Source organism: Dermacentor variabilis, chromosome 4, assembly GCF_050947875.1.
Source record: "Dermacentor variabilis isolate Ectoservices chromosome 4, ASM5094787v1, whole genome shotgun sequence".
Taxonomy (NCBI): Eukaryota; Metazoa; Arthropoda; class Arachnida; order Ixodida; family Ixodidae; genus Dermacentor; species Dermacentor variabilis.
Window position 1 is genome coordinate 65,435,926 of NC_134571.1, and position 21,069 is coordinate 65,456,994.

The 21,069-nt window shown below is 44.2% G+C and overlaps 1 long non-coding RNA gene across 2 annotated transcripts; it reads right to left on the reverse strand.

The window, feature by feature from the left end:
• Positions 1–12,839: 12,839 nt before the first annotated feature.
• Positions 12,840–14,769, reverse strand: LOC142577792 (uncharacterized). Of its 2 annotated transcripts, none has more exons than XR_012827062.1 (3): positions 14,324–14,769; positions 14,091–14,178; positions 12,840–13,253 (listed from the first exon to the last, which is right to left on the reverse strand). It is a non-coding gene; the product is annotated as an uncharacterized LOC142577792 (long non-coding RNA). The 2 variants fall into 2 exon arrangements; XR_012827063.1 differs by having other exon boundaries at positions 14,086–14,178.
• Between the last annotated feature and the right edge of the window lie 6,300 nt (positions 14,770–21,069).

The following is a 21,069-nucleotide window of genomic DNA, read 5'->3' on the forward strand; positions in this document are numbered from 1 at the left end:
TCAGTACTGTCTTTTTTATGCCGGGCATGATAAAACCGGACAACAGAAAGAACATCACTACGCGGAAGGCCGCAGCATTCACCACAGACAAAACTACGGTGAAATCAAACCGCGCGCAAAAGAGGACATTGGTAAGAAAAAAAGGGACCTTCTTTTCTCGATCCCGAGCAAGGGGAAAGGGCGATGCATGTGTCCCTTCTTTTTATTTTTTGGTCTGTGTATAGTTACAAGATTTCATGTATGCCACAGACTTTCCCATTGTACAAATTCTTTAAATTTTTTTCTTATTCAATAAGGGACTCAAAAGAAGAACGAGAGTGCGTTTCGTCCTGGTACTTCTTGTTCTCGGTATGTAATTGCCCGAGCACTCAGAAACGAGTAGTATTCCCAATTTGTACTCGTATAACATTGCAGAGTGAGGCTCGAACAGAAGTGCGATTAGTCTTCCACTCCGGTTTAGCGCAAATCTCACCGAATCTTCGTAGCCATGTGAACCTCTGCGCATACCTGACGGTCTTCGAAGCTGCATTGAACAACTCCTGCTACTCGAAGTCTTGTAGTCGTGTTGTTGCCACTTGTATAAGCTTATGTTGATAATATCAGCCAAACCGAATACAGTGACGGTAGGTCCATTCTCAAATCATTAACTAATTGATGGGAAAGCATCAAATGGCGGATTGAGCGAAAAAAAACTTGCTTTTGTAGTCTGTAGCGGTGAAACAGCACCTTGAGTCCCATTTGCTGCGACGTTACGTCACGAGCGTGGCGCTAAAGGAGCAGAATGGGCGAGCGGGAATAGCTGCTATACTAGCTCACCAGGTGTTTTTCGTGAAGGGTGAGGGCATCGCCGTGACGCCACGTCAGCCTCGCTGTCCGACGCCCGCGCACTGTCCGTTCTTGGCACTTTTTATGACTTCACACAAGCCGATGACCACTCTATGAGTAATTTTCTAGCTGATTCTTTTGCGGACTTAGAGCGCCGCAGTATTTACGACGATGTAAATAGTCTGGTTGCGTTTTTCAATGCCACCGTACGTACATGCGTCAGCCGCTTTATTCCACTCAAAACCAAGAAAATAAACGTTGACCTGCCATGGATGACTAGACAAATTCTTCACCTTTCTCGACGCCTTGCTAGACTTAAGCAACAAAGACGCACCGGTGGTGCTCTTGTGACCACACTGTTTGAGACAATGCAGGATCAACTTCGACTAAAAACTAAAGTAGGCAGTTATTTCTTCTACACCATCAGTTTATCCAGTATGCTAGAATCAAACCCTGACAAAATTTGAGTGTGATTTCGCATGGTAACACAACATCTCAATCCTTCATAATCAACGATGTTTCCACTAATGATCTTCATGTTATTGCAGCTGCTTTAAACTCGTATTTTCGGTCTGTCTTATTTGCGGCGAAAAGTTGCACGCGTCTGCGTTGTCCATCGTATAAACGCCGTTGGTTCTCTTCTTTGGAGGTTAGGAGGCGAGCCTGGTCAATTTCGTGTGCTTGGGCTGTCTATGTTGATGACGTCAAGTGCATATTCACTGGTAGGGCTACGCCAGTGTACGGCATAGACATCGTCAGTACTGGCCCGTTAGCAATTGCAGAGTATAGTGCAGCTTTGGTTGCATACTGCAGGCAAACCGCATTCGCAGACAAAGCATGACGACTCTATGTTCCGGAACGCGTGATTGGAATGTTAGGGCATCATGAAGTCTGGGCTCAATTTTGTGCTGTGGGAGATGGAGGCAAGAGCCGGTCCTGAGGCCCCTTTTGGCTTCAGGGCCTACTCTACGACGTTTATATAACCACACCACGACAAAAAATTCATCGAACGTGCTTCACATAAGGGATATGAAGTCACAAACTGTTTTAGTGGATAAATTTTATTGCTAACCAAGACAGACAACCTCGTGGAATAGAATGGAATGCGAATCGAATATCGAATACGTTTCGAATAACGAACAGCCATTATCACAATTAATATAAAACGATTTTCACACCTAGTATTTTTAACGTTATCAAGCTTTTGTCAATAAATGGTACATTATAAAGCATCGTTTAATAAAAGCGTAAATCGAGCATTACCAGCAAAGGAGTGGTTTCTTCGCATGCACAAGACTCTTAAGAGAGTGCGAATGATCACTGTATAGCCTGTTAAGTATCGCTACTTAAGCGACATAGCCTGAACCACCACGCAAGCTCTCGTGTTTTATGTCTATGCTTGCCCAAGACGACCACGAATTTACCTTACTTTTTCTCCAATTTCAAGTTTACTTGCGTGCAGTAAATATTTAAATATTTACATTTAAATATTTAAAAAAATATTTAAATATAAATGCGCATTTACGTATATTCGATTCGACGACTGAACCGAATAGAACACTATTTAATTCGCTATTAGAAAATTCCGAATATTCGCACACCTCTACAGATAAGCGTTTACACGCCTAAAAGCAGCTCTAATCAAGGATGGACAAAAGCTTGGGCACTCATTTCCCCGTACCCCCTGTTCGCCGCTGACATGAGGTGACTGGCTTTCGTTGCCACTGAGGCCGTCCTACTCGTTACAGCCAGGCAGTTATTTTTTTCAGGTTGAACAACAACAACAACAACAAATGGCAACCATTCCACTCTGTGAAGATGGAATGGCAGCGAAAGCTAAGGGCAGTTAAAGCTCCCAAACGAAAAGTCAAGTGCTTTCGCTGCCATTCCGCCTTGACATAGTGGAACGGTTGTCATTTTTGTGTTGCGAGTCTGCAGCGTCGTTGCTCGTTTGGAGGTGCCCGGGCTCACGATTGTTGTTTTTGTTTAGCATTGCGGGAACGTGCTTCGTCGGTGATTGTTTTGCGACGGCGTCCGTTTACAGTCTCGTAGCTGTTTTCTCCAGCGCTCCTCGTACGCACGTTGTTCTTCGGGTGTACGAACTATACGTGTCCGCCCCATCGGTACCGCAGCTGTTGAATGACTCACACCCCCTTAATCAATGGCCTCTACCTCCGTAGATACGGCCTCCCAATTACGACGACAGAGGAGAAGTGAATTGTACGCTGGAATGATGAGCGGCAACGGAGCCAGCTGTGGAAGACGAGGAACGCGCGAGCAGTGGCACAAGCGTGTTTGCGTGGTTGGCGCTGAGACTGTTTAAGTGCTTCTTTAAAAATATGTGCGAAACATTTTTTTGAAAAACATCTATCCTTACACGTATGCCTGAGGCCCCTTTGGCTCCCGTGCACATGTGACAAGGATAGTTCAAAGGCACGTTACATGTTCCCTAGCCCACAAGGGTTTGTGCCGTCGAGCTTGGACCCTTTCTTCACTATCACCAGAATCGGCCCACATGACCCTTATAAAAATTTCTAGCAACATTTTTTAGACAGTCTATAGACTTTTGTTACTAGAACCTACCAACAGTCAATTGAAATCCTACCAGCTGTCTTTATACATCCTAACAACTCTCTAGTAACACCCTAGAAACAATTGGCCACCAACTTTCAATAGAAACATGTTCATAGGATGTCTTTAAACTTCCTACCAATTTCCTATGAACATTTGTCTTTATACACCCTAGTAACATTCTTTCAAAAGAGAAATGTTCATATATTTTCTGTTAACTTCCTACCAACCCCCTATTAACAAGCTTTCTTTATACACCGTATTAACATTCTTTCAAAAGAAAAATGTTCATATATTTTCTGTTGACTTCCTACCAATCCCCTATAAACAAGCTTTCTTTATACACCGTATTAACATTCTTTCAAAAGAAAAATGGTCATATATTTTCTGTTGACTTTCTACCAATCCCCTATCCCCTCAAGTCTAAATATTTTAAGGCAGTTTTCCTAGTGTATAAAGCCGTTCGAGTTCACGCTGCTCCTCTGGCGGCCATTTTTCAAAGAAATTATGCCTTCCAACCACTCAGAATGCCGGTGACAACTTCACGTTTGATCAATTCTGGATATTGTAAATAGTAAACAGCTACTTTTGCTTACATGATCGGCCATGACATTGAAATTGCTGATACAGCGGAAAGCATTGCACCGGATGCACATATATAGAACTGTGTATGTTGAGCGAGATAAGAGCTGCACTATAGGCATCGCAGGCGGTTTTAACTGGAGGAAAACTTGGCAAGTGCGCCTCGAATGATAAATTGTTTTGTCTAAACCGAAACAGCGCGAATTGGTAGGCTGCATGAAAGAGAGACATTCTTATTGAATGACAGGAAGTTATTCGGCATATATCTGGCGATCACTCAGGAAATGGTTGTTGTGGAACGACGAGTCGGTTCTGATGTACTTCGCTATAAAAACGCGCGAGATAGTGTCGAGCAGCCTATATTGGCTTTTGTGTGTATATATATATATCAATTCTAAATATTGTAAGGCAGTTTGTCGTGTGCGTATCATGGACACGCATGCTTATATCGCCTTCCGTTTCCCTACCACGGTTGCGCTTTAAAACCAACAGCGCGCGCATGCGATCCCATAGATGAGATGAATACATATATATAGAGAAGTATCAGTCATAGCTCTCGTAGTATAGCCTTCTGAGCCGTTTCCCTTTTCTTTTTCTTCTCTTTGTTTTTTCTTTGAAAGAAGTCCTATTAGGGTTATTATAATTACACGAAGGTATTTCGCCCTCGCCAGCAGCAGTACTTGAGATAGCTATTCCGGCGGCTAGCTTCCCACGCTATGCGTGGCGCCCCCGCACCTGTTTAAGCTTTTTCCTAGACGCTAGAGCTACACAATATCCGCGCAACCTTGAGCGATCGGAAAGCGCGTTTTCCACCCTGGGCCGACGGAGAGGGGAGATTTCGTTCCGGCCGCGAAGCTCTCTACATCTCAGTAAGGTGCCTCGCGGTGGTCTCGTGCCGAAGATGCCCTCTCGGTGAGCGCATATTTCCCCCCCTCATCTTTTAAGAGATTCAATACATACAAGCATTTGTCTCGCAAACCAGATTTATTTCAAGGGAATTTCCCACGTCTCAATAATTTCTCTCGTCGTATACGAGTGCTGATTGCCGTGTTATAGTTTGTTAACGAAGCTTCCCCTCAAGTCTAAATATTTTAAGGCAGTTTTCCTAGTGTATAAAGCCGTTCGAGTTCACGCTGCTCCTCTGGCGGCCATTTTTCAAAGAAATTATGCCTTCCAACCACTCAGAATGCCGGTGACAACTTCACGTTTGATCAATTCTGGATATTGTAAATAGTAAACAGCTACTTTTGCTTACATGATCGGCCATGACATTGAAATTGCTGATACAGCGGAAAGCATTGCACCGGATGCACATATATAGAACTGTGTATGTTGAGCGAGATAAGAGCTGCACTATAGGCATCGCAGGCGGTTTTAACTGGAGGAAAACTTGGCAAGTGCGCCTCGAATGATAAATTGTTTTGTCTAAACCGAAACAGCGCGAATTGGTAGGCTGCATGAAAGAGAGACATTCTTATTGAATGACAGGAAGTTATTCGGCATATATCTGGCGATCACTCAGGAAATGGTTGTTGTGGAACGACGAGTCGGTTCTGATGTACTTCGCTATAAAAACGCGCGAGATAGTGTCGAGCAGCCTATATTGGCTTTTGTGTGTATATATATATATCAATTCTAAATATTGTAAGGCAGTTTGTCGTGTGCGTATCATGGACACGCATGCTTATATCGCCTTCCGTTTCCCTACCACGGTTGCGCTTTAAAACCAACAGCGCGCGCATGCGATCCCATAGATGAGATGAATACATATATATAGAGAAGTATCAGTCATAGCTCTCGTAGTATAGCCTTCTGAGCCGTTTCCCTTTTCTTTTTCTTCTCTTTGTTTTTTCTTTGAAAGAAGTCCTATTAGGGTTATTATAATTACACGAAGGTATTTCGCCCTCGCCAGCAGCAGTACTTGAGATAGCTATTCCGGCGGCTAGCTTCCCACGCTATGCGTGGCGCCCCCGCACCTGTTTAAGCTTTTTCCTAGACGCTAGAGCTACACAATATCCGCGCAACCTTGAGCGATCGGAAAGCGCGTTTTCCACCCTGGGCCGACGGAGAGGGGAGATTTCGTTCCGGCCGCGAAGCTCTCTACATCTCAGTAAGGTGCCTCGCGGTGGTCTCGTGCCGAAGATGCCCTCTCGGTGAGCGCATATTTCCCCCCCTCATCTTTTAAGAGATTCAATACATACAAGCATTTGTCTCGCAAACCAGATTTATTTCAAGGGAATTTCCCACGTCTCAATAATTTCTCTCGTCGTATACGAGTGCTGATTGCCGTGTTATAGTTTGTTAACGAAGCTTCCCCTCAAGTCTAAATATTTTAAGGCAGTTTTCCTAGTGTATAAAGCCGTTCGAGTTCACGCTGCTCCTCTGGCGGCCATTTTTCAAAGAAATTATGCCTTCCAACCACTCAGAATGCCGGTGACAACTTCACGTTTGATCAATTCTGGATATTGTAAATAGTAAACAGCTACTTTTGCTTACATGATCGGCCATGACATTGAAATTGCTGATACAGCGGAAAGCATTGCACCGGATGCACATATATAGAACTGTGTATGTTGAGCGAGATAAGAGCTGCACTATAGGCATCGCAGGCGGTTTTAACTGGAGGAAAACTTGGCAAGTGCGCCTCGAATGATAAATTGTTTTGTCTAAACCGAAACAGCGCGAATTGGTAGGCTGCATGAAAGAGAGACATTCTTATTGAATGACAGGAAGTTATTCGGCATATATCTGGCGATCACTCAGGAAATGGTTGTTGTGGAACGACGAGTCGGTTCTGATGTACTTCGCTATAAAAACGCGCGAGATAGTGTCGAGCAGCCTATATTGGCTTTTGTGTGTATATATATATATCAATTCTAAATATTGTAAGGCAGTTTGTCGTGTGCGTATCATGGACACGCATGCTTATATCGCCTTCCGTTTCCCTACCACGGTTGCGCTTTAAAACCAACAGCGCGCGCATGCGATCCCATAGATGAGATGAATACATATATATAGAGAAGTATCAGTCATAGCTCTCGTAGTATAGCCTTCTGAGCCGTTTCCCTTTTCTTTTTCTTCTCTTTGTTTTTTCTTTGAAAGAAGTCCTATTAGGGTTATTATAATTACACGAAGGTATTTCGCCCTCGCCAGCAGCAGTACTTGAGATAGCTATTCCGGCGGCTAGCTTCCCACGCTATGCGTGGCGCCCCCGCACCTGTTTAAGCTTTTTCCTAGACGCTAGAGCTACACAATATCCGCGCAACCTTGAGCGATCGGAAAGCGCGTTTTCCACCCTGGGCCGACGGAGAGGGGAGATTTCGTTCCGGCCGCGAAGCTCTCTACATCTCAGTAAGGTGCCTCGCGGTGGTCTCGTGCCGAAGATGCCCTCTCGGTGAGCGCATATTTCCCCCCCTCATCTTTTAAGAGATTCAATACATACAAGCATTTGTCTCGCAAACCAGATTTATTTCAAGGGAATTTCCCACGTCTCAATAATTTCTCTCGTCGTATACGAGTGCTGATTGCCGTGTTATAGTTTGTTAACGAAGCTTCCCCTCAAGTCTAAATATTTTAAGGCAGTTTTCCTAGTGTATAAAGCCGTTCGAGTTCACGCTGCTCCTCTGGCGGCCATTTTTCAAAGAAATTATGCCTTCCAACCACTCAGAATGCCGGTGACAACTTCACGTTTGATCAATTCTGGATATTGTAAATAGTAAACAGCTACTTTTGCTTACATGATCGGCCATGACATTGAAATTGCTGATACAGCGGAAAGCATTGCACCGGATGCACATATATAGAACTGTGTATGTTGAGCGAGATAAGAGCTGCACTATAGGCATCGCAGGCGGTTTTAACTGGAGGAAAACTTGGCAAGTGCGCCTCGAATGATAAATTGTTTTGTCTAAACCGAAACAGCGCGAATTGGTAGGCTGCATGAAAGAGAGACATTCTTATTGAATGACAGGAAGTTATTCGGCATATATCTGGCGATCACTCAGGAAATGGTTGTTGTGGAACGACGAGTCGGTTCTGATGTACTTCGCTATAAAAACGCGCGAGATAGTGTCGAGCAGCCTATATTGGCTTTTGTGTGTATATATATATATCAATTCTAAATATTGTAAGGCAGTTTGTCGTGTGCGTATCATGGACACGCATGCTTATATCGCCTTCCGTTTCCCTACCACGGTTGCGCTTTAAAACCAACAGCGCGCGCATGCGATCCCATAGATGAGATGAATACATATATATAGAGAAGTATCAGTCATAGCTCTCGTAGTATAGCCTTCTGAGCCGTTTCCCTTTTCTTTTTCTTCTCTTTGTTTTTTCTTTGAAAGAAGTCCTATTAGGGTTATTATAATTACACGAAGGTATTTCGCCCTCGCCAGCAGCAGTACTTGAGATAGCTATTCCGGCGGCTAGCTTCCCACGCTATGCGTGGCGCCCCCGCACCTGTTTAAGCTTTTTCCTAGACGCTAGAGCTACACAATATCCGCGCAACCTTGAGCGATCGGAAAGCGCGTTTTCCACCCTGGGCCGACGGAGAGGGGAGATTTCGTTCCGGCCGCGAAGCTCTCTACATCTCAGTAAGGTGCCTCGCGGTGGTCTCGTGCCGAAGATGCCCTCTCGGTGAGCGCATATTTCCCCCCCTCATCTTTTAAGAGATTCAATACATACAAGCATTTGTCTCGCAAACCAGATTTATTTCAAGGGAATTTCCCACGTCTCAATAATTTCTCTCGTCGTATACGAGTGCTGATTGCCGTGTTATAGTTTGTTAAAGAAGCTTCCCCTCAAGTCTAAATATTTTAAGGCAGTTTTCCTAGTGTATAAAGCCGTTCGAGTTCACGCTGCTCCTCTGGCGGCCATTTTTCAAAGAAATTATGCCTTCCAACCACTCAGAATCAGCAAAAATCGACTGCCGCGGACAACATCAGTCCCTTTCCACATAAGTATGAGGCTCGGAGCAGGAGCTTTGGCGCTTGAAAGTAACCGTTGGCTTGACGAACCAACCGACTGAGCTACCTTTCCGGGCAACATTGAAGGATCACGAGTTCAAATCACATGTTATGTTCCTTTTTTCTTCCTTTTTTTTCTTTTTCTTTTAATGTATTTTCCTTCCTTTTATCACTGTACGGAAACCCTCCTAAAAAAAAAAAATTATATATCCTCAATTATGTGTGGCCACACATGTGCAGGTCATAAATACCAGGTTCTCTAGCCGAGTGCCATCCATGCGGTATAACCGAGCTCAGATTGGTCCACCTTGATTGATCAAATAGGGCACCACTGTAGGTTAAATGAGGCGTACAACTCCTGCGGGACCCGCCGTGGTTGCTCAGTGGTCATGGTGTTAGACTGCTGAGCACGAGGTCGCGGGATCGGACCCCGGCCACGGCGGCCGCATTTCGATGGGGGCGAAATGCGAAAACACCCGTGTACTTAGAATTAGGTGCACGTTAAAGAACCCCAGGTGGTCGAAATTTTCGGAGTCCTCCACTACGGCGTGCATAATCAGAAAGTGGTTTTGTCACGCAAAACACCATAATTCAATCTTTAATTTAACTCCTGCGGGGACGGTAGAGTATCCGTCTCCAGTGCAAGAGGACCGTGATTCAAATCCCGGTGCCGCGCAATTCTCCACCGGGAAATACAAAAAAAAAAAAAACCGTGTGTTGAGAAAATTGCACAAACAGGCCTGGAGTGCGGCCTGATTCCGGTGACCAGAACCGGTAACGCACTCTCTCACCAGAGCAGGATTGGCCACCCTGGTGCAGTACTTGGCCACAACCTCCTATATGAATACAACAATCAAACCCCGGCCCTCAGTCCCCAGCAGCCGCGAAGCAACTGACCACGGCGGCGGTCAGATCTGTAACGCTGCAGAGGGTGCTAAGAATACCTGGCTCCGGACAGGCCGCCATTGGAATCTGAACCTGGCAACGTTTAACGTTAGAACGCTATCTAGTGAGGCGAGTCTAGCAGTGTTATTGGAGGAATTAGAGGGTAGTAAATGGGATATAATAGGGCTCAGTGAGGTTAGGAGGACAAAAGAAGCATATACAGTGCTAAAAAGCGGGCATGTACTGTGTTACAGGGGCTTAGCGGAGAGACGAGAACTAGGAGTCGGATTCCTGATTAATAAGGAAATAGCTGGGAACATACAGGAATTCTATAGCATTAACGAGAGGGTGGCAGGTCTTGTTGTGAAACTTAATAAGAGGTACAAATTGAAGGTGGTACAAGTCTATGCCCCTACATGCAGTCATGATGACCAGGAAGTCGAAAGCTTTTATGAAGACGTGGAATCGGCGATGGGTAAAGTCAAAACAAAATACACTATACTGATGGGCGACTTCAATGCCAGGGTAGGCAAGAAGCAGGCTGGAGACAAGTCAGTGGGGGAATATGGCATAGGCTCTAGGAATAGCAGAGGAGAATTATTAGTAGAGTTTGCAGAACAGAATAATATGCGGATAATGAACACCTTTTTCCGCAAGCGGGTTAGTCGAAAGTGGACGTGGAGGAGCCCGAATGGTGAGACTAGAAATGAAATCGACTTCATACTCTGCGCGAACCCTGGCATCATACAAGATGTAGACGTACTCGGCAAGGTACGCTGCAGTGACCATAGGATGGTAAGAACTCGAATTAGCCTAGACTTGAGGAGGGAACGGAAGAAACTGGTACACAAGAAGCCAATCAATGAGTTAGCGGTAAGAGGGAAACTAGAGGAATTCCGGATCAAGCTACAGAACAGGTATTCGGCTTTAACTCAGGAAGAGGACCTTAGTGTTGAAGCAATGAACGACTATCTCATGGGAACCATTAAGGAGTGCGCAATAGAAGTCGGTGGTAACTCCGTTAGACAGGAAACCAGTAAGCTATCGCAGGAGACGAAAGATCTGATCAAGAAACGCCAATGTATGAAAGCCTCTAACCCTACAGCTAGAATAGAACTGGCAGAACTTTCTAAGTTAATCAACAAGCGTAAGACAGCGGACATCAGGAACTATAATATGGATAGAATTGAACAGGCTCTCAGGAACGGAGGAAGCCTAAAAACAGTGAAGAAGAAACTAGGAATAGGCAAGAATCAGATGTGTGCGTTAAGAGACAAAGCCGGCAATATCGTTACTAATATGGATGAGATAGTTCAAGTGGCTGAGGAGTTCTATAGAGATTTATATAGTACCAATGGCACCCACGACGATAGTGGAAGAGAGAATAGCCTAGAGGAATTCGAAATCCCACAGGTAACGCCAGAAGAAGTAAAGAAAGCCTTAGGAGCTATGCAAAGGGGGAAGGCAGCTGGGGAGGATCAGGTAACAGCAGATTTGTTGAAGGATGGTGGTCAGATTGTTCTAGAGAAACTGGCCACCCTGTATACGCAATGCCTCATAACCTCGAGCGTACCGGAATCTTGGAAGAACGCTAACATAATCCTAATCCATAAGAAAGGGGACGCCAAAGACTTGAAAAATTATAGACCGATCAGCTTACTGTCCGTTGCCTACAAAGTATTTACTAAGGTAATCGCAAATAGAATCAGGAACACCTTAGACTTCTGTCAACCAAAGGACCAGGCAGGATTCCGTAAAGGCTACTCAACAATAGACCATATTCACACTATCAATCAAGTGATAGAGAAATGTGCAGAATATAACCAACCCTTATATATAGCTTTCATTGATTACGAGAAAGCGTTTGATTCAGTCGAAACCTCAGCAGTCATGGAGGCATTACGGAATCAGGGTGTAGATGAGCCATATGTAAAGATACTGGAAGATATCTATAGCGGCTCCACAGCCACCGTAGTCCTCCACAAAGAAAGCAACAAAATCCCTATAAAGAAAGGCGTCAGACAGGGAGATACGATATCTCCAATGCTATTCACAGCATGTTTACAGGAGGTATTCAGAGGCCTGGAGTGGGAAGAATTGGGGATAAAAGTTGATGGAGAATACCTTAGCAACTTGCGATTCGCTGATGATATTGCCTTGCTTAGTAACTCAGGAGACCAATTGCAATGCATGCTCACTGACCTGGAGAGGCAAAGCAGAAGGGTGGGTCTGAAAATTAATCTGCAGAAAACTAAAGTAATGTTTAACAGGCTCGGAAGAGAACAGCAGTTTACGATAGGTAGCGAAGCACTGGAAGGGGTAAGGGACTACATCTACTTAGGGCAGGTAGTGACCACGGATCCGGATCATGAGACTGAAATAACCAGAAGAATAAGAATGGGCTGGGGTGCGTTTGGCAGGCATTCTCAAATCATGAACAGCAGGATGCCACTATCCCTCAAAAGGAAAGTGTATAACAGCTGTGTGTTACCAGTACTCACATATGGGGCAGAAACCTGGAGACTTACGAAAAGGGTTCTGCTGAAATTGAGGACGACGCAACGAGCTATGGAAAGAAGAATGATGGGTGTGACATTAAGGGATAAGAAAAGAGCAGATTGGGTGAGGCAACAAACGCGGGTAAACGACATCTTAGTTGAAATCAAGAAAAAGAAATGGGCATGGGCCGGACATGTAACGAGGAGGGAAGATAACCGATGGTCACTAAGGGTTACGGACTGGATTCCAAGGGAAGGGATGCGTAGCAGGGGGCGGCAGAAAGTTAGGTGGGCGGATGACATTAAGACGTTTGCAGGGACAACATGGCCACAATTAGTACATGACCGGGGTAGTTGGAGAAGTATGGGAGAGGCCTTTGCCCTGCAGTGGGCGTAACTAGGCTGATGATGATGATGATGATGACCCTAGTAACATCCTATCAAGAATTGGATCCTATCAAGAATTGGCTACCGTACTTCAACTGAAGCATGTTCAAAGATGGTCTGTAAACATTCTACTAACCGTCAACCAACACAAGTCTTTAGGCTCTTTAGTAACACTCTGGCAAAATTTTACTTACATGTGCTTATGTACTTGCTATTGACGTCTTACTATTCCCCTAGTAACATTTGTCCCACATACGACCTAGTAGCATAGTGTAAACATTTGTCAGTATGTGTGAACATGTTGGTAAACGGCAGTATGCAACCTAGAAGGTGCACGTAAATGGAAAACAAATGCAAGTTTGCACTGAAAGAAGTTTATTCACACGAAAATATTTACACAGAATTGTGAGAGAAGTAGTAGAGAAATAAAAAAAAATGAATAATGACTTAGTTGATTACGGCATGGCAGCTGTCGCATAATCTCTAGCAAGCATCGATTATGCAAGCTGATGTCTCAGAATGCTTGCAGAATGAACCAACCCTGCACAGAAACAAGATGGTCAGTGTTAACATCATGTTCAGGTTAGCATATCACATACATAGAACAGCTTTTTAAGGTTCACATGAATGCTAAAATTGTGACCGTCATCCCTGTTTACTTGCAGAGGAGATGGCAAGGATGGGGCACACTATTCAATGCATATCCTTTGCTGCGTTGTATTTACTACGTGTTATTAAAATTAGGAAAGTGTACAAAATGGGTTTCTCTACCAATTACCTGCATAAATGAGTTACTCACTAAAAAGTTAATTACATGGTTTATTCATGGTGAAATTCGTAACACGCACAATAGACACGGACGCAGAGAAGGTGGACACGCGAGCGCTTACTCAAAGCTAGTTATTTTTGGAAGGAATGAACGTAACAGCGCCAGCTAGCTGCACCGAGCATGTGCAAAACGTGTCATCCATTTTTATATAAACAGATGACAGAGCTTCAAGCAGTATTCAAGAATACAAATGCTTTGTCAGTGATAGCAACCAATGGCTGACTGGTGCATTTTTAAGCACACATTATATGGAACGCTTCTGTAATTTGACGTGTTCGTTTATTTTTACTCGAAAACAAAATGTCAGTGTCAAAATATACCGGTTCACAATGACATAGGTTGCAGTGGTTAAACAGGTGCGAATGATTTCCTTTCACATTCGCACTTGTCTATCCAGTGCAACCTATGTCATTGTGAACCGGTTCGCTGAATAATATGTAATTGTGAACCGTGAAGCTATACGCTCAATATTTTACTGTTTCTCATCCTGTGCAGCCAGAGTAGGAAAGAGCAAAGAATGAGTTCATGATCAGACAATATTTACCAGACCTTAGGTCATTGCGAACGCTGTGAAAACGAAGTATTTGTACGCTTCGTGTTTGTAGCAACTTCAAGCGAACCCCATGACGCGGGGCAGCTGAAAAAGGTAAGAAAATCGTTCTTAGAACATTTCACGTCGTTACAGTTCGCGCTATAATAACCTGCCAAAATGCGGCATTAGAAACTGAAATAAAATAACATCAAAATAATATGTTTATGAAAAATGATGGAAAACAACATACCTTTTAATATAATTTGGAGATAGAGAAAACTTCGGCGCATAGCAGTCTTGAGGAACAGCTGTTCGCTATTTGTGCAGTTTAAAACACGGTCAGTGCCAATATCAAATCACTTCACACGACACTGCATCGCAGCTGGCAGAGAAGTTCCAGAAACGCTCACATCACGGAACGAAGAAAGCACCGTGGGCTTCGCAAACACCTTGCTGGTTGGCTTGCATCGATGAATTAGCCACAACACAGCATAAGCATAAATAGCAGCAAAAATAGCTAGATTGCTGCTACAATACGCCACGAAACACCTACATCGCTCGACCGTACCATGCCGGCGTCGCAAAGGAACTGATAGCGATTGCGATGGTCTTCCTCTTTGCCTCGACTCGGCCAACTGTCGAATTTGTGCGCATGCGCGGGAGAGGCATGTGACATTCTTTCCATCCACCTGCTTCGCCTCGACCGCCGCGGAACTAAAGCCCCTCTTTAAGCCGAAACATGCACCCCCCCCCTCCCCCGCTACCTTGCGATGGTTGACTCACACCTAGACATTCCTCGCCTCTTGGTGAAAGCTGTGGCCGGCCTTTGTGTACGCACCCCTTTCTGGGAACTGCACTTAGAGGGAGGAATGTACCTCATGGCCGAGGTTGAAAAAAAAAACTGAGAAGGTGGCCGGCTCAATTTTGTTGGGCATTTAGGGGCTGTATAGTTTTATCTTTCGAGACAATTATTCTTCTGAAAACCGACTTTTTCTCGAAATGTAATAAACATAGAACAATAAAATCATATTGGGTAAATTATGTGGTTATTCTATTTTGCGCAAGAGCATCCTTTAGCACTTGCTGCCTTCAAAGACAAAACATTGCTCCCTGGCGCCCAGCGGTGAAGCACATTGTAGTACTATTTTTATAGTCAAATATATGTCCGAAGCGGGGCGGCTATGACGTTAGCAGTTTTCAGACGCCCGAAGCACGGCAAAAGCATGGCCTTTGATATCCTGGCTGTTGGTATACGGAATGCCATTATTACGGATGTCATGACCCCTTGTCGGAGCTCAAAATTTTGTCGCCGTGTTGTGAAGCAAGATCACTGAATGTTAAGAGTGCATAATTATTTCTTTTCGATCTGTTTTCACACACAGCAAGCTACCATCGCCATAAAGCACATCAGTTGACATAGTTACTTTGCCTTCACTTTGATGCAAGGTTCTATTTCCTTTAATATGCAGAAGCCGTCGGTAGGAGGCAGGGACGAAAGCGTGCGAATATGAACGCGTAGAAAGCTACATTTTTTTATACTGTAAGGGTAATTTAATTATTTTTTTCACAGAAAAGTGTTGCTTGCACAGAGTTCAGCTTTTCTTTCTATTCGACCTGTGCGCTTCTCAGGTCAATACACGCTCTCACTCAGCAGTAGTTGTATTTTGCAGCCTTTTGGACATTTGAGCGGCAACGTTCCAGCGCCGTGTTACCCTGAGTTTCGGTTCTTTTTCTTCTTTTTAACAAATATCGTGACGCTACTATGCTGACACGTTCCAGCTTAAGGCGTACTATTTATATCGCAGAATGCACTGACCTAATTATCTCGTTGCAAAGCTAATTGGTGACATTGCAATAGCAGTGCGTGGTAAGGGCAAATTTACGCTCGAGCCTTACACCACACCACCCGCCTGCCCGCACGCATGTGGTCGGGTGAAAATTTGCACATTTCGTAGACTGGTACACACATTTCGGTTTACACTGCATGTGCGAGCCCAGTGTATGCCAAAATTTGTGAACCAGTGGGCGAAATGTACAGTTTTCTGCACGACCGCATGCGCCACGGCTCAAGCGTAAATCGGCCTTTAATTAACCAGCCCCAAGGTCGGGATAAAGCTCTGTAAGTGGTGTGCGGCCTGCACAGTAGTCCGCTATCACACCGGTCAGGTGGTGTAGCGCAAGCAAATTTTCTCGGAGTGTGCTGACGTCACCGCGCGCTCACGTAGTCCAGTAGATCCTCTAAAAGATTAGTTCTAAGAATTTACGAACATATTTCTTTAAACATTTTAGGAGCACTCCGTCAACAATTGGCTACCTACTTGGATTGGGACTATGATTTAAAACAATGAGCTTGACTCCTGAGTATGTCATATATCGGCATTAATGTGTGTTAGAAAAATTTATCAGAAACTCTCAGGTTACTTCCCATTGTAAATATTTTTTGGCAAACAGTACGAGCTGTGGACATACTGAGGATACATGTCCTTCAAACAAAAAAATATAGTTCGATGATGTATAGTACAACATTCTTTACACAAAAGTAACTAGCCTTCTGACGCAGTACTGAAGTGGTTATAGAGATAAAAGTTAGAAAAATACATGTTGATGGGGACCTTAAAATATTCTGTGTGCAAAAGTAAGAAGGAAGTAAGAAGCAAGAAGGCCACACTTGGCCCTTGAGCCAATAAACACTACATATCATCATCAGTCTTCACGGTGTATTAAATAGATTCTTTATACAAAAGTAAGAAGGAAGTCTATTAACGGTGTATTTAAAACATTCTTTATACAAAAGTAAGAAGAAAGTCTCTTAACAGTGTATTGAAAATATTCTTTATACAAAAGTAAGAAGGAGGTCTTTTAACGGTGTATTGAAAATATTCTTTATACAAAAGTAAGAATAAAGTCTGTTAACAGTGTATTGAAAATATTCTTTATACAAAAGTAAGAAGGAAGTCTTTTAACGGTGTATTTAAAACATTCTTTATACAAAAGTAATAAGAAAGTCTGTTAACAGTGTATTGAAAATATTCTTTATACAAAAGTAAGAAGGAAGTCTTTTAACGGTGTATTTAAAACATTCTTTATACAAAAGTAATATGAAAGTCTGTTAACAGTGTATTGAAAATATTCTTTATAGAAAAGTAAGAAGAAAGTCTGTTAACGGTGTATTGAAAATATTCTTTATACAAAAGTAAGAAGGAAGTCTTTTGACTGTGTGTGAACAAATGTTACTAGAATGTAAATGTTAATAGACTGTCAATAAAGTAAATAGAAAGTTGGTAGGAGTTCTAAAGAATGTTAACGTTCATTTTTATAAGGGGATGACTTTTTCTGCGGCCGGACGCCAGAAAAACTACGGAATGTTAGTTATATACAGCTTTCGCTGTAAAAACAAAAATAAAAACAATAGAGACTAGGATGCATAGGTGTCGTCAACGGGAAAACTTGCACCGTGCCGCCGCAAGGAGCCACACGTGGCAGAACGTAAAGTGACAGCTTTTTTAGTGCTGTTCAATGTCCACAAGAGTCTCGGAATTGCTATCCTATGAGACGAATTCGTTGCGGCAACATTTAATAAACTGCACACCCGCGCATTCCAGTAGGAAAAATACTAGCATTACACGCACCGTGCCTTGTGATGGCTATCTCAGCTGTCCCGTGGCTCAATGTGATTGAACTGACATGGAATGCAGCCAATTGCTTGTGCTATTTGACCCTCTTCCACTGTTTGTGCAGTGGTTATGGCTGTGTAAAATGCGGGAAAATATACAAAATCGAATGGAGCCATCAGTTCTTATCGAAGAAACTAGACAGACCGAAATATTAGTGTTTTTTTTAGTACCCAACCGCACAATCTTTTTGAATATCCTTCTTTCTCTCTCTCTCTTAGATGTACTGCTCCTAGCGTGCTATAACTTTTTCCATTGCTTCGCGAAAACCGCGAATGCGAAGAAAGAACGCGAAAACACGTGTTCTTTCTTCGAGTAGCAGCTGCACGAGGAAAAGCCGGGCATGGCAGAACGTATAATACCACTGGGATTTTCAACCGAGAGCCATAGTGCATGAGGGGAGTAGCACCTACAAACTGGATGCTGAATAATTTTTGATCAGCGTGTATCAATGCTGAGGTCACCCTATGCGACGTATTGAAACTTTCACTATAGACGTTACGCATGAAGTCATCCTCTCTGCTCTCGCAGAGGTAGGAGTGGGTGGTCGGATGTTTCAATGGATACGGAGCTATCTATCCATGCGATCCTTCTTTGTAAGCACCGAGGAAGGCCATACTTCTCTACATTATAGCTACCGCGGCGTCCCCCAGGGCGGTGTACTTAGCCCCGTGTTATTTAATCTAACACTAATTGCTCTCCTTGAGCACGTGCCAACCACAGTCAGGCTATCAATGTACGCGGATGACATCTGCATATGAACATCTGCAGTAACACGCCTACAGTTGCGAGCGAGAATTCAGAGAGCCGCCACACAAACTGCTATCTACCTCCGTAATCGAGGCCTGGAAATTTCCTTCGAGAAATGCACACTAGTGCTAGTTACGCGCAAACCCATGGCAAATTAGAGTGTAATGATAAATGGCCAAATAATACGACGGGTCCGATCGTACAAGTTTCTAGGTGTCATAATCGACAGAGACTTGTCATGGAGCCAACACATATCATACGTGAAAAAACGGTTGACAGGCATCTGCCACCTGTTCAAGTTTTTCGCTGGCAAGACCTGGGGAATGTCGCCTAGTGCCATGTTACAACTGTACAGGGTGCTTCTTCTAGGATTTCTGCGATACGGCTTGCCAGCAATAAACAACACAAGCAAAACGAATCTACGCACAATACAAAGTCTTCAGGGTCAAGTGCTCCGGATCTGTCTAGGCCTGCCTCAGAGTGCTTCAACAGTGGCTACGATAGCAATCGCTAGAGACCACCTTGTCAAGACCCACATTGAAATTGAAGTACTCAGGACCCATATAAGGCATCTAGCCAGGACTCCTCGTCACCATTTAGCCTCTCTACCAGCGGACAGGCCACACACATCTTTCAGCCAAACGATAACTGCATATGATGAATCGTTGCCAGCTTGTTTCACTCCGGCTGCGAGACCTTCGATCCCTCCATGGTGCCTCGCTCAGCCAAAAATCAACCTTGCAATACGTGGTATCTCGAAAAAAGCTGATCTGTCATCACCAGCCCTTAGACAGCTCACGCTACTATATTTGTACGAGAACTACCGTGACTTTACGCATATTTACACTGATGGATCTGTCCTTCCAAGCAGCTCCGCGGCGGCAATCGTCATACCAGCGAAAGCTACAACAATCAAATTTAAGACGACCCACGCGACAACATCGACGGTAGCAGAGCTCGCAGCGCTCTTTTCTGCCCTTCATCACATTGGTGATGAACCGCCACACATATGGACAATATTCTGCGATTCGAAGGCGGCACTGCAGTCTCTACTGTCACCTTTACGACGCGGACCGCACGAACAACTAATATTCCATATTACAGAGACGTTACACCATGTAAGTGAAGCAGGCCATGAAATAATCTTCCAGTGGCTTCCAAGTCACTGCGAGATTATCGGCAATGAACAGGCGGATCGCGCTGCCCGCTCAGCCCATACTGAGGAGCGCCACGTCCCAATTCCTCTTTCTAGAACTGACACGGCACGGAAGCTCCGCCTACTTGCTCGGCAGTGCACCGGGTCGCAATGGAATGAGCCATATTTAAGAAATACGCGACTGTACTCACTTGATCCAACATTAAGCCTTCGAGTGCCATCACAGCTTCGCCGTAGAGACGCGACACTTTTATATCGACTTTGGTTGGGCGTTGCCTTTACTAAAGCCTATGCCTTCCGCATAGGGATCACCGACACCCCAACCTGTGACCACTGAGGCCGTGAAGAATCAATTGGCCATATTTTGTGCGCCTGCCCGCAGTACAGTCCATAGAGGGCATGCCTTAGCCACGAACTTGACCAACTGGACTACCAACCGCTATTCGAAAAAAGAATTCTACAACATCGAAAGGACCTACCGTCACAGAAGAAGGCCGTGCAAGCGCTGTTGCGCTTGCGATCTACCGGCCTGTGTGAACGACTTTAACTGGAACGCCTTTTGTGTGTGTGTCTCCATGTGTGCGCGTTCCTTTTTTTTCTTTTTTTTGAGTTTTCCTCTCTGTCATCTTTCTAACCCCTATCCCCCATCCCCAGTTTAGGGTAGCAAACCGGAGACTCATATCTGGTTAACCTCCCTGCCTTTCCTCTTCATTCTCTCTCTCTCTTCACTATAGAATTCAAGAATTCTGACATTAAAAAGACACACACACACACACACACACGAGAACAGTAGATGCCACTATTGAATTATCTTTATCTTCGCCAATGCATACACATTCTGAGTGCTGAAGGCGCCCGCAAGAAACTGTATGTCAACTGCCTTCGTTTTTTTTTCGGTTTCTTTTGTGCCGCCACGTTCAGGGCCAATCTTCAGAGCAGCCAGTGGTGTCTTCGATCGGGTCCGTAATTTGCAGCTTCCTCGAGCTCTTGACAACCAGTGGCGAACCCAGGGGCGCTTATTGATCGTCGAATAGAAGCCCTGGCTTCTGTTCCAATAATAATGGTGACTTGAAAAAGGACAGATGCCAGGTGATGAAGACCCTTTTGACGGAAACTTTGCCGAAAGGCACGAAGGTTGGTTGACATGCTGATATGTCAGAACACGCGGGCGTGTTTTATAACACTGCATATTGTAACATAACATGACTTTTCATGCTAGTCTAATCTCAATGCAAGTGACGAATAAACAGTGTTTACTTGCAGGCTATAGCGGGCTTTTACTTTACTAATATTAGTTACGGATGATGACAGCGCATAGTCCACGCTTACCTTTAGATGGCAAAGTTAGATATACAGCACCAATGAAACAAACAATAACCTTGTCTTTTTAGCTCGAAAAGGCAGACTTTACATTCTAAC